This window comes from Henckelia pumila, chromosome 4 (genome assembly GCF_033568475.1).
Source record: "Henckelia pumila isolate YLH828 chromosome 4, ASM3356847v2, whole genome shotgun sequence".
Classification (NCBI taxonomy): Eukaryota; Viridiplantae; Streptophyta; class Magnoliopsida; order Lamiales; family Gesneriaceae; genus Henckelia; species Henckelia pumila.
This window is the reverse complement of record NC_133123.1, coordinates 187,503,703-187,521,754: the sequence shown is the minus strand read 5'-3', so window position 1 is coordinate 187,521,754 and position 18,052 is coordinate 187,503,703. Positions and strand designations below refer to the sequence as shown.

Genomic DNA, 18,052 nt, shown 5'->3' with positions numbered 1-18,052 from the left:
GAGCTTCGTGTGAACAGGATGAAGCTCCCGTAACTCTTAGCCGATCGAAAGTTATGTCCGTTTGAAACTGCAGCTTCTGTTCCTCCGATCTACAATTCGTGAGACAAAACAATAAAAATTCAATCACTATTGGGTGCGATCATACCAGCACTAATGCACCGGATCCCATCAGAACTTCGAAGTGAAGCGTGCTTGGGCGAGAGCAGTACTAGAATGGGTGACCCCCTGGGAAGTCCTCGTGTTGCACCCCTTTTTCATTAATTTCTTTTTTTCTTACTCGTACTTCTTATTCTTCCGATTCCTCTCCGTCCTATTTCCGACTCTTTCAGTCCAATACACGGATAGAAAAGATGCAATAGACTGAATCATACGATGTGAACGTGCGATCTGGGTGACGCGGGCCGCTTTGGTGGGTCCCAGCGCGACATACGAGAAAAATGCCCCGAAAGACCATCTCCGTTTTGGAATTTGAGCGTCTTCGTCTCTTTAAACTTGATACGCACTATAGGTATCGAGTGGAGATTCGCGTGAGCAGGCTGAAGCTCCAGTAACTCTCAGCCGATCGAAAGTTATGTCCGTTTGAAACTGCAGCTCCTGTTCCTCCGATCCACAATTCGAGAGACAAAAAAATAAAGAATTCATTCACTATTGGGTGCGATCATACCAGCACTAATGCACCGGATCCCATCAGAACTCCGAAGTTATGCGTGCTTGGGCAAGAGCAGTACTAGGATGGGTGACCCCCTGGGAAGTCCTCGTGTTGCACCCCTTTTTTAATTAGTTTCTTTTTTTCTTACTCGTACATATTGTTCTTCCGATTCCTCTCCGTCCTATTTCCGACTCTTTCAGTCCAATCCACGGATAGAAAAGATGCAATAGACTGAATCACACGACGTGAACGTGCGATCTGGGTGACGCGGGCCTCTTCGGTGGGTCCCAGCACGTCCTACGAGAAAAATGCCCCCAAAGACCATCTTCGGGTTTGAATTTGAGCTTCTCCATCTCTTAGACCGAGATACGCGCTGTAGGTATCGAGAAGAGCTTCGCGTGAGCAGGCTGAAGCTCCCGTAACTCTCAGCAGATCGAAAGTTATGTCCGTTTGAAACTGCAGCTCCTGTTCCTCCGATCCGCAATTCGAGAGACAAAAAAATAAAGAATTCATTCACTGTTGGGTGCTATCATACCAGTACTAATGCACCGGATCCCATCAGAACACCGAAGTTAAGCGTGCTTGGGCGAGTGCAGTACTAGGATGGGTGACCCCATGGGAAGTCCTCGTGTTGCACCCCTTTTTCATTAATTTCTTTTTTTCTTACTCGTACTTCTAATTCTTTCGATTCCTCTCCGTCCTATTTCCGACTCTTTCAGTCCAATCCGCGGATAGAAAAGATGCAATAGACTGAATCATACGATGTGAACGTGCGATCTGGGTGACGTGGGCCGCTTCGGTGGGTCCCAGCGTGACATACGAGAAAAATGCCCCAAAAGACCATCTCCGTTTTGGAATTTGAGCGTCTCCGTCTCTTTAAACTAGATACGCACTATAGGTATCGAGTGGTGCTTTGCTTGAGCAGGCTGAAGCTCCAGTAACTCTCAGCCGATCGAAAGTTATGTCCGTTTGAAACTGCAGCTCCTGTTCCTCTGATCCGCAATTCGAGAGACAAAAAAATAAAGAATTCATTCACTATTGGGTGCGATCATACCAGCACTAATGCACCGGATCCCATCAGAACTCCGAAGTTATGCGTGCTTGGGCAACAGCAGTACTAGGATGGGTGACCCCTTGAGAAGTCCTCGTGTTGCACCCCTTTTTTAATTAGTTTCTTTTTTTTCTTACTCGTACATCTTGTTCTTCCGATTCCTCTGCGTCCTATTTCCAACTCTTTCAGTCCAATCTACGGATAGAAAAGATGCAATAGACTGAATCAAACGACGTGAACGTGCGATCTGGGTGACGCGGGCCACTTCGGTAGGTCCCAGCGCATCCTATGGGAAAAATGCCCCCAAAGACCATCTTCGGGTTTGAATTTGAGCTTCTCCGTCTCTTACATCGAGATACGCGCTGTAGGTATCGAGAAGGGCTTCGCGTGAGCAGGTTGAAGCTCCCGTAACTCTTAGCAGATCGAAAGTTATGTCCGTTTGAAACTGCAGCTCCTGTTCCTCCGATCCGCAATTCGAGAGACAAAAAAATAAAGAATTCATTCACTATTGGGTGCGATCATACCAGTACTAATGCACCGGATCCCATCAGAACTCCAAAGTTGAGCGTGCTTGGGCGAGAGCAGTACTAGGATGGGTGACCCCCTAGGAAGTTCTCGTGTTGCACCCCTTTTTCATTAATTTCTTTTTTTCTTACTCGTACTTCTTATTTTTCCGATTCCTCGCCGTCCTATTACCGACTCTTTCAGTCCAATATGCGGATAGAAAAGATGCAATAGACTTAATCACACGACGTGAACGTGCGATCTGGGTGACGCAGGCCGCTTCAGTGGGTCCCAGCGCACCCTACGGGAAAAACGCCCCGAAAGACCATATCCGGGTTGTAATTTGAGCTTCTCCGTCTCTTAGACCGAGATACTTGCTGTAGGTATCAAGAGGAGCTTCGTGTGAACAGGCTGAAGCTCCCGTAACTCTTAGCCGATCGAAAGTTATGTCCGTTTGAAACTGCAGCTCCTGTTCCTCCGATCCGCAATTCGAGAGACAAAAAAATAAAGAATTCATTCACTGTTGGGTGCGATCATACCAGCACTAATGCACCGGATCCCATCAAAACACCAAAGTTAAGCTTGCTTGGGCGAGAGCAGTACTAGGATGGGTGACCCCTTGGGAAGTCCTCGTGTTGCACCCCTTTTTCATTAATTTCTTTTTTTCTTACTCGTACTTCTTGTTTTTCCGATTACTCGCCGTCCTATTACTGACTCTTTCAGTCCAATACACGGATAGAAAAGATGCAATAGACTTAATCTCACGACGTGAACGTGCGATCTGGGTGACGCAGGCCGCTTCAGTGGGTCCCAGCGCGCCGAGCCGCTTCGGTGGGTCCCATCGCGATATACGGGAAAAATGCCCCAAAAGACCATCTCCGTTTTGGAATTTGAGCATCTCCGTCGCTTTAACCTAGATACGCACTATAGGTATCGAGTGGAGCTTCGCGTGAGCAGGCTGAAGCTCCAGTAACTCTCAGCCGATCAAAAGTTATGTCCGTTTGAAACTGCAGCTCCTGTTCCTCCGATCCGCAATTCGAGAGACAAAAAAATAAAGAATTCATTCACTGTTGGGTGCGATCATACCAGCACTAATGCACCGGATCCCATCAGAACTCCAAAGTTATGCGTGCTTGGGCAGGAGTAGTACTAGGATGGGTGACCCCCTGGGAAGTCCTCGTGTCGCACCCTTTTTTTTATTAGTTTCTTTTTTTCTTACTCATACATATTGTTCTTCCGATTCCTCTCCGTCCTATTTCCAACTCTTTCAGTCCAATCCGCGGATAGAAATGATGCAATAGACTGAATCACAGGACGTGAACGTCCGATCTGTGTGACTCGGGCCACTTCGGTGGGTCCCAGCATGCCCTACGGGAAAAATGCCCTCAAAGACAATCTTCGGGTTTGAATTTGAGCTTATCCGTCTCTTAGACCGACATACGCGTTGTTGGCATCGAGAAGAGCTTCGCGTGAGCAAGCTGAAGCTCCCGTAACTCTCAGCAGATCGAAAGTTATGTCCGTTTGAAACTGCAGCTCCTTTTCCTTCGATCCGCAATTCGAGAGACAAAACAATAAAATATTCATCCATTGTTGGGTGCGATCATACTAGCTCTATTACACCGGATTCCATCAGAACTCCGAAGTTAAGCTTTCTTGGGCGAGAGCAGTACAAGGATGGGTGACCCCCTGGGAAGTCCTCGTGTTGCACCCCTTTTACATTAATTTCTTTTTTTCTTACTAGTACTTCTAATTCTTCCGATTCCTCTCCGTCCTATTTCCGACTCTTTCAGTCCAATCCGCGGATAGAAAAGATGCAATAGATTGAATCATACGATGTGAACGTGCGATCTGGGTGACGCGGGCCGCTTTGATGGGTCCCAGCGTGACATACGGGAAAAATGCCCCGAAAGACCATCTCCGTTTTGGAATTTGAGCGTCTCCGTCTCTTTAACCTAGATATGCACTATAGGTATCGAGTGGAGCTTCGCGTGAGAAGGCTGAAGCTCTAGTTACTCTCAGCCGATCGAAAGTTATGTCCGTTTGAAACTGCAGCTCCTGTTCCTCCGATCCGCAATTCGAGAGACAAAAAAATAAAGAATTCATTCACTATTGGGTGCGATCATACCAGCACTAATGCACCGGATCCCATCAGAACTCCGAAGTTATGCGTGCTTGGGCAAGGGCAGTACTAGGATGGGTGACCCCCTGGGAATTCCTCTTGTTGCACCCCTTTTTTAATTAGTTTCTTTTTTTCTTACTCGTACATCTTGTTCTTCCGATTCCTCTCCGTCCTATTTCCGACTCTTTCAGTCCAATCCACGGATAGAAAATATGCAATAGACTGAATCACACAACGTGAACGTGCGATCTGGGTGACGCGGGCCACTTTGGTGGGTCCCAGCGCGCCCTACGGGAAAAATGCCCCCAAAGACCATCTCCGGGTTTAAATTTGAGCTTCTCCGTCTCCTAGACCAAGATACGCGCTGTAGGTATCGAGAAGAGCTTCGCGTGAGCAGGCTGAAGCTCCCGTAACTCTCAGCAGATCGAAAGTTATGTCCGTTTGAAACTGCAGCTCCTGTTCCTCCGATCCGCAATTCGAGAGACAAAAAAATAAAGAATTCATTCATTGTTGGGTGTGATCATACCAGTACTAATACAAAGGATCCCATCAGAACTCCGAAGTTAAGCGTGCTTGGGTGAGAGCAGTACTAGGATGGGTGACCCCCTGGGAAGTCCTCGTGTTGCACTCCTTTTTCATTAATTTCTTTTTTTCTTAATCGTCTTTCTTGTTTTTCCAATTCCTCGCCGTCCTATTTCTGACTCTTTCAGTCCAATCCGCGGATAGAAAAGATGAAATAAACTTAATCACACGATGTGAACGTGCGATCTGGGTGACGCAGGCCGCTTTAGTGGGTCCCAGCGTGCCCTACGGGAAAAACGCTCCGAAAGACCATCTAAGGGTTGTAATTTGAGCGTCTCCGTCTCTTAGACCAAGATACTTGCTGTAGGTATCGAGAGGAGCTTCGTGTGAACAGGCTGAAGCTCCCATAACTCTTAGCCGATCAAAAGTTATGTCCGTTTGATACTGTAGCTCCTGTTCCTCCGATCCGCAATTTGAGAGAAAAAACAATAAAAATTCATTCACTATTGGGTGCGATCATGCCAGCACTAATGCACCGGATTTCATCAGAACTCCGAAGCTAAGCGTGCTTGGGCGAGAGCAGTACTAGGATGGGTGACCCCTTGGGAAGTCCTCGTGTTGCACATTTTTTTTCATTAATTTCTTTTTTTTCTTACTCGTACTTCTTGTTCTTTCGATTCCTCGCCGTCCTATTTCCGACTCTTGCAGTCCAATCTGCGGATAGAAAAGATGCAATAAACTTAATCATACGATGTGAACGTGCGATCTGGGTGACGCGGTCCGCTTCAGTGGGTCCCAGTGCGAAATACGGGAAAAATGCCCCGAAAGACCATCTCCATTTTCGATTTTTAGCGTCTCCATCTTTTTAACCGAGATACGCGCTATAGGTATCTAGTGGAGCTTCGCGTGAGCAGGCTGAAGCTCCAGTAACTCTCAGCCGATCGAAAGTTATGTCTGTTCGAAACTGCAGCTCCTGTTCCTCCGATCCGCAATTCGAGAGACAAAAAAATAAAGAATTCATTCATTGTTGGGTGCGATCATACCAGCACTAATGCACCGGATCCCATCAGAACTCCAAAGTTATGCGTACTTGGGCAAGAGCAGTACTAGGATGGGTGACCCCCTGGGAAGTCCTCGTGTTGCACCCTTTTTTTTATTAGTTTCTTTTTTTCTTACTCGTACATCTTGTTCTTCCGATTCCTCTCCGTCCTATTTCCGACTCTTTCAGTCCAATCCGCGGATAGAAAAGATGCAATAGACTGAATCACAGGACGTGAACGTCCGATCTGGGTGACTCGGGCCACTTCGGTGGGTCCCAGCACGCCCTACGTGAAAAATGCCCCCAAAGACAATCTCCGGGTTTGAATTTGAGCTTCTCCGTCTCTTAGACCGACATACGCATTGTAGGTATCGAGAAGAGCTTCGCGTGAGCAAGCTGAAGCTCCCGTAACTCTCAGCAGATCGAAAGTTATGTCCATTTGAAACTGCAGCTCCTTTTCCTCCGATCCGCAATTCGAGAGACAAAACAATAAAATATTCATTCATTGTTGGGTGCGATCATACCAGCACTAATGCACCGGATCCCATCAGAACTCCGAAGTTATGGTGCTTGGGCGAGAGCAGTACTTGGATGGGTGACCCCTTGGGAAGTCCTCGTGTTGCATCCCTTTTTCATTAATTTCTTTTTTTCTTACTCGTACTTCTAATTTTTCCGATTCCTCTCCGTCCTATTTCCGACTCTTTGAGTCCAATCCACGGATAGAAAAGATGTAATAGACTGAATCATACGATGTGAACGTGAGATCTGGGTGACGCGGGCCACTTCGGTGGGTCCCAGCACGACATACGGGAAAAATTCCCCGAAAGACCATCTCCGTTTTGGAATTTGAGCGTCTCCGTCTCTTTAACCTAGATACGCACTATAGGTATCGAGTGGAGCTTCGCGTGAGCAGGCTGAAGCTCCAGTAACTCTCGGCCGATCGAAAGTTATGTCCGTTTGAAACTGCAGCTCCTGTTCCTCCGATCCGCAATTCGAGAGACAAAAAAATAAAGAATTCATTCACTATTGGGTGCGATCATACCAGCACTAATGCACCGGATCCCATCAAAACTCCGAAGTTATGCGTGCTTGGGCAAGAGCAGTACTAGGATGGGTGACCCCCTAGGAAGTCCTCGTGTTGCACCCCTTTTTTAATCAGTTTCTTTTTTTCTTACTCGTACATCTTGTTCTTCCGATTCCTCTCCGTCCTATTTCCTACTCTTTCAGTCCAATCCACGGATAGAAAAGATGCAATAGACTGAATCACACGACGTGAACGTGCGATCTGGGTGATGCGGGCCACTTCGGTGGGTCCCAGCGCCCTACGAGAAAAAGGCCCCCAAAGACCATCTCCGGGTTTGAATTTGAGCTTATCCGTCTCTTAGACCGAGATACGCGCTGTAGGTATTGAGAAGAGCTTCACGTGAGCAGGGTGAGGCTCCCGTAACTCTCAGCAGATCGAAAGTTATGTCCGTTTGAAACTGCAGCTCCTGTTCCTCCGATCCGCAATTCGAGAGACAAAAAAATAAAGAATTCATTCACTATTGGGTGCGATCATACCAGTACTAATGCACTGGATCCCATCAGAACTCCGAAGTTAAGCATGCTTGGGCGAGAGCAGTACTAGGATGGGTGACCCCCTGGGAAGTCCTCGTGTTGCACCCTTTTTTCATTAATTTATTTTTTTCTTACTCGTACTTCTTGTTTTTCCGATTCCTCGCCGTCCTATTTCCGACTCTTTCAATCCAATCCGCGGATAGAAAAGATGCAATAGACTTAATCACACGACGTGAACGTGCGATCTGGGTGACGCAGGCCGCTTCAGTGGGTCCCAGCTCGCCCTACGGGAAAAACGCCCCGAAAGACCATCTTCGGGTTGTAATTTGAGCATCTCCGTCTCTTAGACCGAGATACTTGCTGTAGGTATCGAGTGAAGCTTCGTGTGAACAGGCTGAATCTCCCGTAACTCTTAGCCAATCGAAAGTTATGTCCGTTTGAAACTGCAGCTCCTGTTCCTCCGATCCGCAATTCGAGAGACAAAACAATAAAAATTCATTCACTATTGGGTGTGATCATACCAGCACTAATGCACCGGATCCCATCAGAACTCCGAAGTTAAGCGTGCTTGGGCGAGAGCAGTACTAAGATGGGTGACCCCTGGGAAGTCCCCGTGTTGCACCCTTTTTTTCAATAATTTCTTTTTTTCTTACTCGTACTTCTTGTTCTTTCGATTCCTCGCCGTCCTATTTCCGACTCTTGCAGTCCAATCCGCGGATAGAAAAGATGCAATAAACTTAATCATACGATGTGAACGTGCGATCTGGGTGACGCGGGTTGCTTCGGTGGGTCCCAGCACGACATACGGGAAAAATGCCCGAAAGACCATCTCCGTTTTGGAATTTGAGCGTCTCCATCTCTTTAACCGAGATACGCAATATAGGTATCGAGTGGAGCTTCGCGTGAGCAGGCTGAAGCTCCAGTAACTCTCAGCCGATCGAAAGTTATGTCCGTTTGAAACTGCAGCTCTTGTTCCTCCGATCCGCAATTCGAGAGACAAAAAAAATAAAGAATTCATTCACTGTTGAGTGCGATCATACCAGCATTAATGCACCGAATCCCATCAGAACTCCAAAGTTATGCGTGCTTGGGCAAGAGCAGTAATAGGATGGGTGACCCCCTGTGAAGTCCTCGTGTTGCACCCTTTTTTTTATTAGTTTTTTTTTTCTTACTCGTACATCTTGTTCTTCTGATTCCTCTCCGTCCTATTTCCGACACTTTCAGTCCAATCCGCGGATAGAAAAGATGCAATAGACTGAATCACAGGACGTGAACGTGCGATCTGGGTGACGCGGGCCACTTCAGTGGGTCCCAGCACGCCCTACGGGAAAAATGCCCCAAAAGACAATCTCCGGGTTTGAATTTGAGCTTCTCCGTCTCTTAGACCGACATACGCATTGTAGGTATTGAGAAGAGCTTCGCGTGAGCAAGCTGAAGCTCCCGTAACTCTCAGTAGATCGAAAGTTATGTCCGTTTGAAACTGCAGCTCCTTTTCCTCCGATCCGCAATTCGAGAGACAAAACAATAAAATATTCATTCACTGTTGGGTGCGATCATACCAGCACTAATGCACCGGATCCCATCAGATTTCCGAAGTTAAGCGTACTTGGACGAGAGCAATTCTAGGATGGGTGACCCCCTGGGAAGTCCTCTTGTTGCACCCCTTTTTCATTAATTTTTTTTTCTTACTCGTACTTCTAATTCTTTCGATTCCTCTCCGTCCTATTTCCGACTCTTTCAGTCCAATCCGCGGATAGAAAAGATGCAATAGGCTGTATCATACGATGTGAACGTGCGATCTGGGTGACGCGGGCCTCTTCGGTGGGTCCCAGCATGACATACGGGAAAAATGCTCCGAAATACCATCTTCATTTTGGAATTTGAGCGTCTCCGTCTCTTTAACCTAGATACGCAATATAGGTATCGAGTGGAGCTCCGCGTGAGAAGGCTGAAGCTCCAGTAACTCTCAGCCGATCGAAAGTTATGTCCGTTTGAAACTGCAGCTCCTGTTCCTTCGATCCGCAATTCGAGAGACAAAAAAATAAAGAATTCATTTAATATTGGGTGCGATCATACCAGCACTAATGCACCGGATCCCATCAGAACTCCAAAGTTATGCGTGCTTGGGCAAGAGCAGTACTAGGATGGGTGACCCCCTGGGAGGTCCTCGTGTTGCACCCCTTTTTTAATTAGTTTCTTTTTTTCTTACTCGTACATCTTGTTCTTCCGATTCCTCTTCGTCCTATTTCCGACTCTTTCAGTCCAATCCACGGATAGAAAAGATGCAATAGACTGAATCACATGACATGAACGTGCGATCTGGGTGACGCAGGCCACTTCGGTGGGTCCCAGCGCGCCCTACGGGAAAAATGCCCCCAAAGACCATCTCCGGGTTTGAATTTGAGCTTCTCCGTCTCTTAGACCGAGATACGTGCTGTAGGTATCGAGAAGAGCTTCGCGTGAGCAGGCTGAAGCTCCCATAACTCTCAGCAGATCGAAAGTTATGTCCGTTTGAAACTGCAGCTCCTGTTCCTCCGACCGCAATTCGAGAGACAAAAAAAGAAAGAATTCATTCATTGTTGGGTGCGATCATACCAGTACTAATGCACCGGGTTCCATCAGAACTCCAAAGTTAAGCGTGCTTGGGCGAGAGCAGTACTAGGATGGGTGATCCCCTGGGAAGTCCTCGTGTTGCTCCTCTTTTTCATTAATTTATTTTTTTCTTACTCGTACTTCTTGTTTTTCCGATTCCTCGCCGTCCTATTTCCGACTCTTTCAGTCCAATCCGCGAATAGAAAAGATGCCATAGACTTAATCACACGACGTGAACGTGCGATCTGGGTGACGCAGGATGCTTCAGTGGGTCTCGGCACGCCCTACGGGAAAAACGCCCTGAAAGACCATATCCGGGTCGTAATTTGAGCGTCTCCGTCTCTTAGACCGAGATACTTGCTGTAGGTATCGAGAGGAGCTATGTGTGAACAGGCTGAAGCTCCCGTAACTCTTAGCCGATCGAAAGTTATGTCCGTTTGAAACTGTAGCTCCTGTTCCTCCGATCCGAAATTCGAGAGACAAAACAATAAAAATTCATTCATTATTGGGTGCAATCATGCCAGCACTAATGCACCGGATCCCATCAGAACTTCGAAGTTAAGCGTGCTTGGGCGAGAGCAGTACTAGGATGGGTGACCCCCTGGGAATTCCTCGTGTTGCACCCCTTTTTTCATTAATTTCTTTTTTTCTTACTCGTACTTCTTTTTCTTTCGATTCCTCGCCGTCCTATTTCCGACTCTTGCAGTCCAATCCACGGATAGAAAATATGCAATAAACTTAATCATACGATGTGAACATGCAATCTGGGTGACGCGGGCCGCTTCGGTGGGTCCCAGCGTGACATACGGGAAAAATGCCCCTAAAGACCATCTCCGTTTTGGAATTTGAGCGTCTTCGTCTCTTTAACCGAGATACGCACTATAGGTATCAAGTGGAGCTTCGCGTGAGCAGGCTGAAGCTCCAGTAACTCTCAGCCGATCGAAAGTTATGTCCGTTTGAAACTGCAGCTCTTGTTCCTCCGATCCGCAATTCGAGAGACAAAAAAAAAGAATTCATTCACTGTTGGGTGCAATCATACCAGCACTAATGCACCGGATCCCATCAGAACTCTAAAGTTATGCGTGCTTGGGCAAGAGCAGTACTAGGATGGGTGACCCCCTGGGAAGTCCTCGTGTTGCACTTTTTTTTTATTAGTTTCTTTTTTTCTTACTCGTACATCTTGTTCATCCGATTCCTCTCCGTCCTATTTCCGACTCTTTCAGTCCAATCCGCGGATAGAAAAGATGCAATAGACTAAATCACAGGACGTGAACGTCCGATCTGGGTGACTCGGGCCACTTCGGTGGGTCCCAGCACGCCCTACGGGAAAAACGCCCCCAAAGACAATCTCCGGGTTTGAATTTGGGCTTCTCCGTCTCTTAGACCGAAATACGTGTTGTAGGTATCCAGAAGAGCTTCGCGTGAGCAAGCTGAAGCTCCCGTAACTCTCAACAGATCGAAAGTTATGTCCGTTTGAAACTGCAGCTCCTTTTCCTCCGATCCGCAATTCGAGAGACAAAACGATAAAATATTCATTCTTTGTTTGGTGCGATCATACCAGCACTAATGCACCGGATCCCATCAGAACTCCGAAATTAATTGTGCTTGGGCGAGAGCAGTACTAGGATGGGTGACCCCCAGGGAAGTCCTCGTGTTGCTCCCCTTTTTCATTAATTTCTTTTTTTCTTACTCGTAATTCTAATTCTTCCGATTCCTCTCCATCCTATTTCCGACTCTTTCAGTCCAATCCGCGGATAGAAAAGATGAAATAGACTGAATCATACGATGTGAACGTGCGATCTGGGTGACGCGGGCCGCTTCAAAGGGTCCCAGCGCGACATACGGGAAAAATGCCCCAAAAGACCATCTCCGTTTTGGAATTTGAGCATCTCCGTCTCTTTAACCTAGATGCGCACTATAGGTATCGAGTGGAGCTTCGCGTGAGCAGGCTGAAGCTCCAGTAACTCTCAGCCGATCAAAAGTTATGTCCGTTTGAAACTGCAGCTCCTGTTCCTCCGATCCGCAATTCGAGAGACAAAAAAATAAAGAATTCATTCACTATTGGGTGCGATCATACCAGTACTAATGCACCAGATCCCATCAGAACTCCGAAGTTATGCGAGCTTGGGCAAGAGCAGTACTAGGATGGGTGACCCCCTGGGAAGTTCTCGTGTTGCACCCCTTTTTTAATTAGTTACTTTTTTTCTTACTCGTACATCTTGTTCTTCCGATTCCTCTCCGTCCTATTTCCGACTCTTTCTGTCCAATCCACGGATAGAAAAGATGCAATAGACTGAATCACATGACGTGAACGTGCGACCTGGTGACGCGGGCCACTTCGGTGGGTCCTAGCGCACCCTACGGGAAAAATGCCCCCAAAGACCATCTCCAGGTTTGAATTTGAGCTTCTTCGTCTCTTAAACCGAGATACGTGCTGTAGGTATCGAGAAGAGCTTCGCGTGAGCTGGCTGAAGCTCCCGTAACTCTCAACAGATCGAAAGTTATGTCCGTTTGAAACTGCAGCTCCTGTTCCTCCGATCCGCAATTCGAGAGACAAACAAATAAAGAATTCATTCACTGTTGGGTGCGATCATACCAGTACTAATTCACCGGATCCCATCAGAACTTCGAAGTTAAGCATGCTTGGGCGAGAGCAGTACTAGGATGGGTGACCCTCTGGGAAGTCCTCGTGTAGCACCCCTTTTTCATTAATTTCTTTTTTTCTTACTCGTACTTCTTGTTTTTTCGATTCCTTGCCGTCCTATTTCCGACTCTTTCAGTCCAATCCGCGGATAGAAAAGATGCAATAGACTTAATCACATGACATGACCGTGCGATCTGGGTGACGCAGGCCACTTCAGTGGGTCCCAACGCGCCCTACGGGAAAAACGTCCCGAAAGACCATCTCCGGGTTGTAATTTGAGCGTCTCCGTCTCTTAGACCGAGATACTTGCTGTAGTTATCGAGAGGAGCTTCGTGTGAACAGGCTGAAGCTCCCGTAACTCTTAGCCGATCGAAAGGTATGTCCGTTTGAAACTGCAGCTCCTGTTCCTCCGATCAACAATTCGAGAGAAAAAATAAAAATTCATTCACTATTGGGTGCGATCATACCAGCACTAATGCACCGGATCCCATCAGAACTCCGAAGTTTAGCGTGCTTGGGCGAGAGCAGTACTAGGATGGGTGACCCCCTGGGAAGTCCTCGTGTTGCACCTTTTTTTCATAAATTTCTTTTTTTCTTACTCGTACTTCTAATTCTTTCGATTCCTCTCGTCCTATTTCCGACTCTTTTAGTCCAATCCAAGGATAGAAAAGATGCAATAGACTGAATCATACGATGTGAACGTGCGATCTGTGTGACGCGGGCCGTTTTGGAATTTGAGCGTTTTGGAATTTGAGCGTCTACGTCTCTTTAACTGAGATACGCAATATAGGTATCGAGTGGAGATTCGCGTGAGCAGGTTGAAGCTCCAGTAACTCTCAGCCAATCGAAAGTTATGTCCGTTTGAAACTGCAGCTCCTGTTCCTCCGATCCGCAATTCGAGAGACAAAAAAATAAAGAATTCATTCACTGTTGGGTGCGATCATACCAGCACTAATGCACCGGATCCCATCAGAACTCCGAAGTTATGCATGCTTGGGCAAGAGCAGTACTAGAATGGGTGACCCCCTGGGAAGTCCTCGTGTTGCATCCTTTTTTTTATTAGTTTCTTTTTTTCTTACTCGTACATCTAGTTCTTCCGATTCCTCTCCGTCCTATTTCCGACTCTTTCAATCTAATCCGCGGATAGAAAAGATGCAATAGACTGAATCATAGGACGTGAACATGCGATCTGGGTGACGCGGGCCACTTCGGTGGGTGCCAGCACGCCCTACAGGAAAAATGCCCCCAAAGACAATCTCCGGGTTTGAATTTGAGCTTCTCCGTCTCTTAGACCGACATACGCGTTGTAGGTATCGAGAAGAGCTTTGCGTGAGCAAGCTGAAGCTCCCGTAACTCTCAGCATATCGAAAGTTATGTCCGTTTGAAACTGCAGCTCCTTTTCCTCCGATCCGCAATTCGAGAGACAAAACAATAAAATATTCATTCATTGTTGGGTTCGATCATACCAGCACTAATGCATCAGATCCTATCAGAACTTCGAAGTTAAGCGTGCTTGGGCGAGAGCAGTACTAGGATGGGTGACCCCCTGGAAAGTCCCCGTGTTGCACTCCTTTTTCATTAATTTCTTTTTTTTTACTCGTACTTCTAATTCTTTCGATTCCTCTCCGTCCTATTTTCGACTCTTTCAGTCTAATCCGCGGATAAAAAACATGCAATAGACTGAATAATACGATGTGAACGTGCGATCTGGGTGACGCGGGCCGCTTCAGTGGGTCCCAGCGCGACATACGGGAAAAATGCCCCGAAAGACCATCTCCGTTTTGGAATTTGAGCGTCTCCGTCTCTTTAACCTAGATACGCACTATAGGTATCGAGTGGAGATTCGCGTGAGCAGGCTGAAGCTCCAGTAACTCTCAGCCGATCGAAAGTTATGTCTGTTTGAAACTGCAGCTCCTGTTCCTTCGATCCGCAATTCGAGAGACAAAAAATTAAAGAATTCATTCACTATTGGGTGCGATCATATCAGCACTAATGCACCGGATCCCATCAGAAGTCCGAAGTTATGCGTGCTTGGGCAAGAGCAGTACTAGGATGGGTGACCCCCTGGGAAGTCCTCGTGTTGCACCCCTTTTTTAATTAGTTTCTTTTTTTTTACTTGTAAATCTTGTTCTTCCGATTCCTCTTCGTCCTATTTCCGACTCTTTCAGTCCAATCCACGGATAGAAAAGATGCAATAGACTAAATCACACGACGTGAACATGCGATCTGGGTTACGCGGGCCACTTCGGTGGGTCCCAGTGCGCCCTACGGGAAAAATGCCCCCTAAGACCATCTCCGGGTATGAATTTGAGCTTCTCCGTCTCTTAGACCGAGATACGCGCTGTAGGTATCGAGAAGAGCTTCGCATGAGCAGGCTGAATCTCCCGTAACTCTCAGCAGATCGAAAGTTATGTCTGTTTGAAACTGCAGATCCTGTTCCTCCGATCCGCAATTCGAGAGACAAAAAAATAAAGAATTCATTCACTGTTGGGTGCGATCATACCAGTACTAATGTACCGGATCCCATCAGAACTCCGAAGTTAAACGTGCTTGGGCGAGAGCAGTACTAGGATGGGTGACCCCCTGGGAAGTCCTCGTGTTGCACCCCTTTTTCATTAATTTCTTTTTTTCTTACTCGTACTTCTTGTTTTTCCGATTCCTCGCCGTCCTATTTCCGACTCTTTCAGTCCAATCCGCGGATAGAAAAGATGCAATAGACTTAATCACACGACGTGAACGTGCGATCTGGGTGACGCAGGCCGCTTCAGTGGGTCCCAAAGCGCCCTACGGGAAAAACGCCCCGAAAGACCATCTCCGGGTTGTAATTTGAGCGTCTCCGTCTCTTAGACCGAGATACTTGCTGTAAGTATCGAGAGGAGCTTCGTGTAAACAGGCTGAAGCTCCCGTAACTCTTAGCCGATCGACAGTTATGTCCGTTTGAAACTGCAGCTCATGTTCCTCCGATCCGCAATTCGAGAGACAAAACAATAAAAATTCATTCACTATTGGGTGCGATCATACCAGCACTAATGCACCGGATCCTATCAGAACTCCGAGGTTAAGCGTGCTTGGACGAGAGCAGTACTAGGATGGGTGAGACCCCCTGGGAAGTCCTCGTGTTGCACCCTTTTTTTCATTAATTTTTTTTTCTTACTCGTATTTCTTGTTCTTTCGATTCCTCGCCGTCCTATTTCTGACTCTTGCAGTCCAATCCGCGGATATAAAAGATGCAATAAACTTAATCATACGATGTGAACGTGCGATCTGGATGACGCGGGCCGCTTCGGTGGGTCCCAGCACGACATATGGGAAAAATGCCCCGAAAGACCATCTCCGTTTTGGAATTTGAGCATCTCCATCTCTTTAACCGAGATACGAAATATAGGTATCGAGTGGAGCTTCGCGTGAGCAGGCTGAAGCTCCAGTAACTCTCAGCCGATCGAAAGTTATGTCCGTTTGAAACTACAGCTCCTGTTCCTCCGATCCGCAATTCGAGAGACAAAACAATAAATAATTCATTCACTGTTGGGTGCGATCATACCTGCACTAATGCACCGGATCCCATCAGAACTCCGAAGTTATGCGTGCTTGGGCAAGAGCAGTACTAGGATGGGTGACCCCCTGGGAAGTCCTCGTGTTGCACCCTTTTTTTTATTAGTTTCTTTTTTTCTTACTCGTACATCTTGTTCTTCTGATTCCTCTTCGTCCTATTTCCGACTCTTTCAGTCCAATCCGCGGATAGAAAAGATGCAATAGACTGAATAATAGGACGTAAACGTGCGATCTGGGTGACGCGGGCCACTTCGGTGGGTTCCAAAGACAATCTCCGGGTTTGAATTTGAGCTTCTCCGTCTCTTAGACCGGCATACGGGTTGTAGGTATCGAGAAGAGTTTCGCGTGAGCAAGTTGAAGCTCCCGTAACTCTCAGCAGATCGAAAGTTATATCCGTTTGAAACTGCAGCTCCTTTTCCTTCGATCCGCAATTCGAGAGACAAAACAATAAAATATTCATTCACTGTTGGCTGCGATCATACCAGCACTAATGCAACAGATCCCATCAAAATTCCGAAGTTAAGCGTGCTTGGGCAAGAGCAGTACTAGGATGGGTGATCCCCTGGGAAGTCCTCGTGTTGCACCCCTTTTTCATTAATTTCTTTTTTTCTTACTCGTACTTCTAATTCTTTTGATTCCTCTCCGTCCTATTTCCGACTCTTTCAGTCCAATCCGCGGATAGAAAAGATGCAATAGACTGAATCATACGATGTGAACGTGCGATCTGGGTGACGCGGGCCGCTTTGGTGGGTCCTAGCGCGACATACGGGAAAAATGCCCCGAAAGACCATCTCCATTTTGGAATTTGATCGTCTCCGTCTCTTTAACCTAGATACGCACTATAGGTATCGAGTGGAGCTTCGTGTGAGCAAACTGCAGCTCCTGTTCCTCCGATCCGCAATTCGAGAGACAAAAAAATAAAGAATTCATTCACTATTGGGTGCGATCATACCAGCACTAATGCACCGGATCCCATCAAAACTCCGAAGTTATGCATGCTTAGGCAAGAGCAGTACTAGGATGGCTGACCTCCTGGGAAGTCCTCGTGTTGCACCCCTTTTTTAATTAGTTTCTTTTTTTCTTACTCGTACATCTTGTTCTTCCGATTTCTCTCCGTCCTATTTCCGACTCTTTCAGTCTAATCCACGGATAGAAAAGATGCAATAGACTGAATCACACGACGTGAACGTGCGATCTGGGTGACGCGGGCCACTTCGGTGGGTCCCAGCGCGCCCTACGGGAAAAATGCCCCCAAAGACCATCTTCGGGTTTGAATTTGAGCTTCTCCGTCTCTTAGACCAAGATACGCGCTGTAGGTATCGAGAAGAGCTTCGCGTGAGCAGGCTGAAGCTCCCGTAACTCTCAGCAGATCGAAAGTTATGTCCGTTTGAAACTGCAGCTCCTGTTCCTCCGATCCGCAATTCGAGAGACAAAAAAAATAAAGAATTCATTCATTGTTGGGTGCGATCATACCAGTACTAATACACCGGATCCCATCAGAACTCCGAAGTTAAGCGCTCTTGGGCGAGAGCAGTACTAGGATGGGTGGCCCCCTGGGAAGTCCTCGTGTTGCACCCCTTTTTCATTAATTTATTTTTTTCTTACTCGTACTTCTTGTTTTTTCGATTTCTCGCCGTCCTATTTCCGACTCTTTCAGTCCAATCCGCAGATAGAAAAGATGCAATAGACTTAATCACACGACGTGAACGTTCCATCTGGGTGACGCAGGTCGCTTCAGTGGGTCCCAGTGCCCTACGAGAAAAACGTCTCGAAAGACCATCTCCGTTTTGGAATTTGAGCGTCTCCATCTCTTTAACCTAGAT

The 18,052-nt window shown here is 47.0% G+C and overlaps 34 non-coding genes and 1 pseudogene across 34 annotated transcripts; all 35 read left to right on the top strand.

Moving 5' to 3' along the window:
• The first annotated feature begins 131 nt into the window (after window positions 1-131).
• LOC140869061 (5S ribosomal RNA) lies at window positions 132-250 on the top strand. Its single transcript, XR_012146454.1, has one exon. It is a non-coding gene; the product is annotated as a 5S ribosomal RNA (ribosomal RNA).
• A 400-nt stretch (window positions 251-650) lies between these two features.
• LOC140870019 (5S ribosomal RNA) lies at window positions 651-769 on the top strand. The gene has a single exon (XR_012147004.1). It is a non-coding gene; the product is annotated as a 5S ribosomal RNA (ribosomal RNA).
• A 401-nt stretch (window positions 770-1,170) lies between these two features.
• Window positions 1,171-1,289, top strand: LOC140867967 (5S ribosomal RNA). Its single transcript, XR_012145405.1, has one exon. It is a non-coding gene; the product is annotated as a 5S ribosomal RNA (ribosomal RNA).
• Window positions 1,290-1,689: 400 nt separating this feature from the next.
• LOC140868419 (5S ribosomal RNA) lies at window positions 1,690-1,808 on the top strand. The gene has a single exon (XR_012145838.1). It is a non-coding gene; the product is annotated as a 5S ribosomal RNA (ribosomal RNA).
• A 402-nt stretch (window positions 1,809-2,210) lies between these two features.
• Window positions 2,211-2,329, top strand: LOC140870486 (5S ribosomal RNA). Its single transcript, XR_012147445.1, has one exon. It is a non-coding gene; the product is annotated as a 5S ribosomal RNA (ribosomal RNA).
• A 400-nt stretch (window positions 2,330-2,729) lies between these two features.
• On the top strand, window positions 2,730-2,848 carry LOC140868684 (5S ribosomal RNA). Its single transcript, XR_012146090.1, has one exon. It is a non-coding gene; the product is annotated as a 5S ribosomal RNA (ribosomal RNA).
• Window positions 2,849-3,276: 428 nt separating this feature from the next.
• LOC140870337 (5S ribosomal RNA) lies at window positions 3,277-3,395 on the top strand. The gene has a single exon (XR_012147302.1). It is a non-coding gene; the product is annotated as a 5S ribosomal RNA (ribosomal RNA).
• A 401-nt stretch (window positions 3,396-3,796) lies between these two features.
• On the top strand, window positions 3,797-3,915 carry LOC140869063 (5S ribosomal RNA). Its single transcript, XR_012146455.1, has one exon. It is a non-coding gene; the product is annotated as a 5S ribosomal RNA (ribosomal RNA).
• Window positions 3,916-4,315: 400 nt separating this feature from the next.
• Window positions 4,316-4,434, top strand: LOC140868026 (5S ribosomal RNA). The gene has a single exon (XR_012145463.1). It is a non-coding gene; the product is annotated as a 5S ribosomal RNA (ribosomal RNA).
• Window positions 4,435-4,835: 401 nt separating this feature from the next.
• LOC140868328 (5S ribosomal RNA) lies at window positions 4,836-4,954 on the top strand. The gene has a single exon (XR_012145751.1). It is a non-coding gene; the product is annotated as a 5S ribosomal RNA (ribosomal RNA).
• A 399-nt stretch (window positions 4,955-5,353) lies between these two features.
• On the top strand, window positions 5,354-5,472 carry LOC140868082 (5S ribosomal RNA). Its single transcript, XR_012145516.1, has one exon. It is a non-coding gene; the product is annotated as a 5S ribosomal RNA (ribosomal RNA).
• Window positions 5,473-5,874: 402 nt separating this feature from the next.
• Window positions 5,875-5,993, top strand: LOC140868311 (5S ribosomal RNA). Its single transcript, XR_012145735.1, has one exon. It is a non-coding gene; the product is annotated as a 5S ribosomal RNA (ribosomal RNA).
• Window positions 5,994-6,394: 401 nt separating this feature from the next.
• On the top strand, window positions 6,395-6,512 carry LOC140868153 (5S ribosomal RNA). The gene has a single exon (XR_012145583.1). It is a non-coding gene; the product is annotated as a 5S ribosomal RNA (ribosomal RNA).
• A 400-nt stretch (window positions 6,513-6,912) lies between these two features.
• On the top strand, window positions 6,913-7,031 carry LOC140868332 (5S ribosomal RNA). Its single transcript, XR_012145755.1, has one exon. It is a non-coding gene; the product is annotated as a 5S ribosomal RNA (ribosomal RNA).
• Window positions 7,032-7,430: 399 nt separating this feature from the next.
• On the top strand, window positions 7,431-7,549 carry LOC140869824 (5S ribosomal RNA). Its single transcript, XR_012146817.1, has one exon. It is a non-coding gene; the product is annotated as a 5S ribosomal RNA (ribosomal RNA).
• Window positions 7,550-7,948: 399 nt separating this feature from the next.
• LOC140870270 (5S ribosomal RNA) lies at window positions 7,949-8,066 on the top strand. The gene has a single exon (XR_012147239.1). It is a non-coding gene; the product is annotated as a 5S ribosomal RNA (ribosomal RNA).
• Window positions 8,067-8,467: 401 nt separating this feature from the next.
• On the top strand, window positions 8,468-8,586 carry LOC140869489 (5S ribosomal RNA; annotated as a pseudogene).
• A 400-nt stretch (window positions 8,587-8,986) lies between these two features.
• LOC140869242 (5S ribosomal RNA) lies at window positions 8,987-9,105 on the top strand. Its single transcript, XR_012146626.1, has one exon. It is a non-coding gene; the product is annotated as a 5S ribosomal RNA (ribosomal RNA).
• Window positions 9,106-9,503: 398 nt separating this feature from the next.
• On the top strand, window positions 9,504-9,622 carry LOC140867970 (5S ribosomal RNA). Its single transcript, XR_012145408.1, has one exon. It is a non-coding gene; the product is annotated as a 5S ribosomal RNA (ribosomal RNA).
• Window positions 9,623-10,022: 400 nt separating this feature from the next.
• Window positions 10,023-10,141, top strand: LOC140868638 (5S ribosomal RNA). Its single transcript, XR_012146045.1, has one exon. It is a non-coding gene; the product is annotated as a 5S ribosomal RNA (ribosomal RNA).
• A 399-nt stretch (window positions 10,142-10,540) lies between these two features.
• Window positions 10,541-10,659, top strand: LOC140868703 (5S ribosomal RNA). The gene has a single exon (XR_012146108.1). It is a non-coding gene; the product is annotated as a 5S ribosomal RNA (ribosomal RNA).
• A 399-nt stretch (window positions 10,660-11,058) lies between these two features.
• LOC140868558 (5S ribosomal RNA) lies at window positions 11,059-11,177 on the top strand. The gene has a single exon (XR_012145970.1). It is a non-coding gene; the product is annotated as a 5S ribosomal RNA (ribosomal RNA).
• A 400-nt stretch (window positions 11,178-11,577) lies between these two features.
• On the top strand, window positions 11,578-11,696 carry LOC140868433 (5S ribosomal RNA). Its single transcript, XR_012145852.1, has one exon. It is a non-coding gene; the product is annotated as a 5S ribosomal RNA (ribosomal RNA).
• A 400-nt stretch (window positions 11,697-12,096) lies between these two features.
• Window positions 12,097-12,215, top strand: LOC140868428 (5S ribosomal RNA). The gene has a single exon (XR_012145847.1). It is a non-coding gene; the product is annotated as a 5S ribosomal RNA (ribosomal RNA).
• A 400-nt stretch (window positions 12,216-12,615) lies between these two features.
• On the top strand, window positions 12,616-12,734 carry LOC140868408 (5S ribosomal RNA). Its single transcript, XR_012145827.1, has one exon. It is a non-coding gene; the product is annotated as a 5S ribosomal RNA (ribosomal RNA).
• A 396-nt stretch (window positions 12,735-13,130) lies between these two features.
• On the top strand, window positions 13,131-13,249 carry LOC140869295 (5S ribosomal RNA). The gene has a single exon (XR_012146674.1). It is a non-coding gene; the product is annotated as a 5S ribosomal RNA (ribosomal RNA).
• A 360-nt stretch (window positions 13,250-13,609) lies between these two features.
• Window positions 13,610-13,728, top strand: LOC140868317 (5S ribosomal RNA). Its single transcript, XR_012145741.1, has one exon. It is a non-coding gene; the product is annotated as a 5S ribosomal RNA (ribosomal RNA).
• A 401-nt stretch (window positions 13,729-14,129) lies between these two features.
• Window positions 14,130-14,248, top strand: LOC140869265 (5S ribosomal RNA). Its single transcript, XR_012146648.1, has one exon. It is a non-coding gene; the product is annotated as a 5S ribosomal RNA (ribosomal RNA).
• A 399-nt stretch (window positions 14,249-14,647) lies between these two features.
• LOC140868424 (5S ribosomal RNA) lies at window positions 14,648-14,766 on the top strand. Its single transcript, XR_012145843.1, has one exon. It is a non-coding gene; the product is annotated as a 5S ribosomal RNA (ribosomal RNA).
• A 400-nt stretch (window positions 14,767-15,166) lies between these two features.
• Window positions 15,167-15,285, top strand: LOC140868318 (5S ribosomal RNA). The gene has a single exon (XR_012145742.1). It is a non-coding gene; the product is annotated as a 5S ribosomal RNA (ribosomal RNA).
• A 399-nt stretch (window positions 15,286-15,684) lies between these two features.
• LOC140868641 (5S ribosomal RNA) lies at window positions 15,685-15,805 on the top strand. The gene has a single exon (XR_012146048.1). It is a non-coding gene; the product is annotated as a 5S ribosomal RNA (ribosomal RNA).
• A 399-nt stretch (window positions 15,806-16,204) lies between these two features.
• LOC140870341 (5S ribosomal RNA) lies at window positions 16,205-16,323 on the top strand. The gene has a single exon (XR_012147306.1). It is a non-coding gene; the product is annotated as a 5S ribosomal RNA (ribosomal RNA).
• A 374-nt stretch (window positions 16,324-16,697) lies between these two features.
• On the top strand, window positions 16,698-16,816 carry LOC140869321 (5S ribosomal RNA). The gene has a single exon (XR_012146700.1). It is a non-coding gene; the product is annotated as a 5S ribosomal RNA (ribosomal RNA).
• Window positions 16,817-17,167: 351 nt separating this feature from the next.
• Window positions 17,168-17,286, top strand: LOC140869228 (5S ribosomal RNA). Its single transcript, XR_012146613.1, has one exon. It is a non-coding gene; the product is annotated as a 5S ribosomal RNA (ribosomal RNA).
• A 402-nt stretch (window positions 17,287-17,688) lies between these two features.
• LOC140870295 (5S ribosomal RNA) lies at window positions 17,689-17,807 on the top strand. The gene has a single exon (XR_012147263.1). It is a non-coding gene; the product is annotated as a 5S ribosomal RNA (ribosomal RNA).
• Window positions 17,808-18,052: the final 245 nt, after the last annotated feature.